This window comes from Pteropus alecto, unplaced genomic scaffold, assembly GCF_000325575.1.
Source record: "Pteropus alecto unplaced genomic scaffold, ASM32557v1 scaffold68, whole genome shotgun sequence".
In the NCBI taxonomy this organism is placed as follows: domain Eukaryota; kingdom Metazoa; phylum Chordata; class Mammalia; order Chiroptera; family Pteropodidae; genus Pteropus; species Pteropus alecto.
Window position 1 is genome coordinate 4,866,335 of NW_006441386.1, and position 5,634 is coordinate 4,871,968.

Here is a 5,634-nt window from a genome sequence, read left to right on the forward strand (position 1 = left end):
CAAATAAATAAGCCAACTTCCTGGAAACTGAGGCCAGGTCATCTCTTTAAGTTAGGAGAAAGCAGGGCGTGAGGGTTTGTATGCTCTACTAAAAAGACTTTACCTTAGCCCTAGAGAGGGTACTGTGTATTACTAGAAAAGAAGAAAAGGAGAGAAGGAAGGGTGCAGCCAGGGCAGCCTTTTCAATCCTCTTCTTTTCAACAACTGTGATTAGCCCTCTTCTGTCTGACTATAAGGCTTTCCAGAGAGAGGATGAGAGGAAGAGACAGGCTGCTAGTTTATAGCCAGGAAAGGAGGAATGGGAACCCACACAGGGTCTTAGCAATTTAACAGCCCTCAGCATTCTCAAGAGAAAGTTGTCAGAAGGAGAAGCCTTCTTGGTGCTGGTCAAATCCTTCCTACTGTGGCTCAACTCAGGGTGAAATAAGTAGGTGACCCTCCACAATATACACATTCGAAATGTAACCACCCTGTGCCTCCCTGCCCACTGGTGATTCTTTTGTGACACCCTTCCCCTCTGAACCTTGAAAGCTTTCCCCTTGACCCATTCAGAGTAATTAGCACATTGTTTGCCGGCATATGCTGGCCAGACTCTGGGTTCCTCCAAAGTGGAACCCAGCTCCTAGCACAGATCCCAGCACTGAGTAGACAGGTGCAATGGTTAATTTTATCCATCAGCTTGACTGGGCCTCCAAGTGACCAGATTTAGCCAAACATTATTCTGGGTGTGTCTGTGGGGGCTGTTTCTGGATGAAATTAACACTCGAATCAATGGATTTTGAGTAAAGCAGATGGCTCTCCTCAAAATGTGATTGGGCCTCATCTAATGTCTTGATAGGCCTAAACAGAAAAAAAAGGCTTGACCCTCTGACAAGTAAGAGAGAAATTCTCCTACCTAACTGCCTTGAGCTGAGACATCTGTTCTTTCCTGCCTTTGGACTCAAACTGAAACATTGGCTCTTTCTGAGTCTTCAGCTAGGACAGATCTTTCAGTGTTTTCCATGTCAGTCTGGGCTCCTCCAACAACTTGCTAGCACAAAACGGTGCCTGGTTTTAGATAGAACTGTGTTCTGACTTTAGATGCAGGATAGCATTTGGGCTAACAGCATAAGCCTGGGAGCCCTACAAATGGGGATCTGATTTCCTCCTTGCCTTGGTCTGAATGCCGGGTCCACTTAAATTCATATATTGAAATCCTTACCTCCAAGGTGATTGTGTTAGGAGGTGGAACTTGAGAAAGTAATTAGGTCCTGAAGGCTGCACCCTCATAATTGGGATTATTCCCCTTATAAAAGAGACCCCACAAAGCTCATTGCCTCTTCCACCAACGGGAAGACAGCTGTGTATGCATCAGAAAGTGGGTCCTCACCGGACATCAAAACTGACTGCATCTCAGTCTTAGACTTCTAGCTCCAGAACTATGAGAAATAAATTTCTGTTGTGTATAAGCCACACAGCCTATGGTGTCTTGTTAGCACACAGCCCAAATGGACTGAGGCACTCCTCTTTCTATGACTGCCAGTGTAGCCTTGGGCATGTTACTTACCTCTCTGGCTTTCTGTTTTCTCACCTATAAAATAGAGACAATGATAATACCTCCAAAGTGCTTTTATGAAGAAAAAAATAAGTTAATATTTATAAACAACTTAGAACATTGTCTTGCACGTATCGGAGCTATATTTTTAACTAGTCATTTCTTAGCACTGTTTTTTTTTCCAAAAAAAAGTAGAATGGCAAATTTTATTTCTCTGCTGTTTTATTACAATGAGTATATATTATAATAAGGAAGGAAGGAAGGAAGGAAGGAAGGAAGGAAGGAAGGAAGGAAGGAAGGAAGGAAGGCAAGCAAAGGAAAAAAGGAAGGGAGGGAGGACAATCTGAACCTCGGTCTTTGCACAGAGGCCATAAGCTACTCTATGGAGACACAATACTTTCTACTTGACCTTTTGACCAGAGAGGAAGTCAGTCCTATCAGAATGGAAGTTCCAGCCCTTAACTGAATTAGGTAAGTGTCTGAATGATAATGCCCAGTCTTACTCTTTCATAAATCAAAGCTGGGAAATAATCCTAACTGTGCATAAACAGAAAATATGAAAATTAATGCTTGCAGGAACCTTATTTAATTTTGCTGTAAACCAATTTCTGTGACATTTATGCTGTTTGTTTTGTGCATTTGTGTTCATGGGGGGATCCCCCTTTTTATTTTGTTTTCTATTTTCTTTTTCCTTTTGGCTCAGTTTCAGAGAGGCTAGTTATCTGCACATTCATCTCTAAAATGACCTTCCTTTCTTGAGATTCATGTCCTTCTATTTATAATGAAAGGTCATAAACTTGTCGGTCCCATCAAAGCCATTACTATGGCAATACACTACAGGATTGTGATTATTAACCTCTGGATAAACAGGCAGGCAGGGAAGATGGATGGAGAAGGATAAGGCTTGTGTTTATACACATTTATCTTTGGTAATTAGCCATCTGGGGGAAACCGCAAATACAGGCAACAGAAATTGATTTATCTTCAAATAATAAGTTTTGCTTTACAACAAGGTCTAAAAGTGGATCCTCTCAAGTGCTAATTTTGCATGTCACTTGCATGCTTTAAGGATGAAAGTAGTAATTACCAAGCCTTTCATATGCAAAAGTAAGGTGCTGAGTAGTGGCTGGCTTCATCGCAGGAGAAAAATCTGTGTTTCCCAGAGACAACCCAATTTCCAGAGGCCTTCTTAGGTCCTAATAGCTGGTCACTAGAGGGCTGCGTCTCCTTGGGGGTCCAGGGCCATCCTTGTGGGATTAGCGACAGACAGCTGTGGTCTGGAGGGTGCATCACAGGTTCTATGAGGGCTCCTGTGTGCTTGGGCTGACCTTGCACCACAGATGCTGAGGTTCATGGCCAGGAGAGGAGCCACCTGGACACGAGCTGTACAGCCTAGTGAGGCAGGATTCTTTGGCTGACCAAGTGGGGATGGAGGAATCAAAATGCAGTGTGTCTCATTTCCATCTCTGGCTCAGATCTAAGGGCTTCGTAGCTACGCTTGCACCCTGGTGAAAAACCCTTCTGTTCCAGGAGGTAACAACCCAAACCAAGGAGAATTTTGTCCAGGTGATTTCACATCTCCTTCCACGTTAACTCCCAGGGAATTGCCTGCTTTTAATTAGCTGTGGTTCAAAATCATCTATCCAGGCTCGCACATGGCACCCTCTGAATTTATTCCAAGACAAAGGAAAACAGAATGAAACCCTTTGGAGAGGCCCCGTTGACACCCGTCTGCTGCAACTGCACATTCTCCCGTTAAACCCTTCTCATAAATAGTGCCTGTCCCGCAGTCCTTTACCAAATGCTTTTTGAACTGTTTTAATTAATAACAAATTTCAGTTGTTATTAATAACAAATTTTAGTTGTTATTAATGTTTTTATTAGTAACAACTTTCAGTTGCCGTCTAAAATGAGCCCTGCATGTTTCTACCTGTGAGCACCTTTGTAGGCAGAGCAGCCCTACACTTAACACCTGTCCTCATCCTACATGCGATGCAGGGCCCAGTCCCAAACCACCCACCCCTTGCAGGCCTTCCATGACTCTGATGGAGCTGACCCAGGGGATAGCACAGCTAATAGTAACGGGGAGGACTCCATACCTGGGTGCCAGGAGCAAATTCTACCACTGCTACTTTGTCTGGTTTTGCTATTGTAAAATAGAAATGTTTAGAGTTCCTATCCCAAAGGGCTGTTGTCAGCAGTGCAGCTAGATTACAGGCAGGAGTGCTCTACCTGCTGCAGTGTATAGCCCTGTCCTAGCAGAGGCTCTGGCCCATGGACTTCTGCAATGTACTCAATTTGAGATCCAAGGAAGGATTGTTTTTTTGAGCTTCAATTATGAGAATAAGAGTATGGTTCTAATGAGAAATAAAGCTCTCAGCCAGCTCTTTGCACACATGAGGCAATAAATAAATGGTAGCTTTTTTATTCTGTGATTGCTATAAGAGCTTATGACAATGTATATTCTCATTATAGGTAGACTCCAAATTTTTGAATAAATGTCTGTCCTAGGTCACTCCTGATCTTACTAGCTATAACATGGGCTGACCAGGACTAGCAGAACTTACATGAAACAGAGACTAATTGACCCCCCCAATTCATTCTCTCTTTTTAGTAATAGAAACTCTAATAGTGGAGCTCATGACTGCCCAGCTACAAACAACATTTCCCAGCTGTGTTACTCAATTCTCACCAACAAAATGTGGGCAAAAGTGCTACATCACCAGCTTAAAAGGAAGTGTTGTCCTTCACAGACTCTCCCCTTTCAGGGACCGGAACATGGTGATCCAGCTTTGGTCAAGCTGGTGAGTGCCTTTCAGTCAATTGCAGAGCACAGATAAAAGGAGCTAAAGACCCTGTACAACCTTGTGAAACAGAGCTCCCTACCGCCCTCCACCACTCCCTGATTTTTATTTGAGGGGAAAATTAATTTCTATCTTATGTTGTAATAGTTCTGGGTTTCTTTATTATAGCAGCCCAGTTATTCTGCCTCATACTTGGGAAAGATGGTCAGCAGAAGTAAGGAGCTATGTGGTCCAGTGTTTCTTCCCTTCCAACTCCTTTAATTATAACCAGATGAAATGTTCCCCTCTTAGTCTTTTTATCATCCAACCCAACCTCACCCTTCACTACATTGCTTTATGGTATCAATTTTGCGCAATTGATTTCACTCAAACAATTTTTTTCTGTTTATATACAAATATTCTTTATTTGTCCTCTTCTTTCTCTCCTTTGTTGCTAGCCTTGCTTAGCTTACAAATCAATTTCTCATTTGTGGTTTCTTTTTCTTTTTATTTCTCATCTGCTCTAAACTTTGTTCTTTTTCATTGCACTATTTTGTTTTTTCTTTCATTCTTTCTTTGTTTTCTAAGACAAAACCAGAGCCAATTACAGTGAATACAGTAAACAAACAAATAAACAAACAAATAATGATGGCAATATAGCCATAACAAGAAAACAAAAAAACTATATACAGCAATAGTCTATAGACTTGTACTGGCAGAAGGCATCGAAATACCTCCAGATGACATTTTTTTCAAATAGGACATCAGTAGTAACAAGGAGATGAAGACATCAGGTCATGGGCACAGAACCAAGCTATATAGGTAAGAACTGTAATTAAAAACTTAGGCTTTTGACTTCTGGTCAGTCCTGGTTCTACCAGCTTGTGTGTGCCTCCATTAAGCTCAAAAAAGCACAGATGACTTTTTCTAACTCTACATCCTCTTCAGTTGCAACCTGTTTCTCCTTAAGACAGAGGTCAAACAATAACTTGTTCTTTATTGTGCTGTAGCAAGTCTCAAAATGATACTAGTTGGACCCACCACTAATTGGGCAGGGACTTCATTACCTTTTTGCCACTTATATCTTTTTGACCATAGCCCTGACTGATTCTCTAGGTAGGAAGAAGTTCTTTGAAGTCTTCTTCACCACAGCCTAGGCACAGTATTGACAAAATAGTGTAAACTCAATAAAGACATCGATTGATCTTAAATTCCCAGGGAGAGTTTTCCTTGGCTTATTTTTACAACCCCTTCACTTCCCTTGTATTATTTGTCCTCTTCTTCCCTGCCAAGGCATCTTCCAGTTCTTATTTCCTG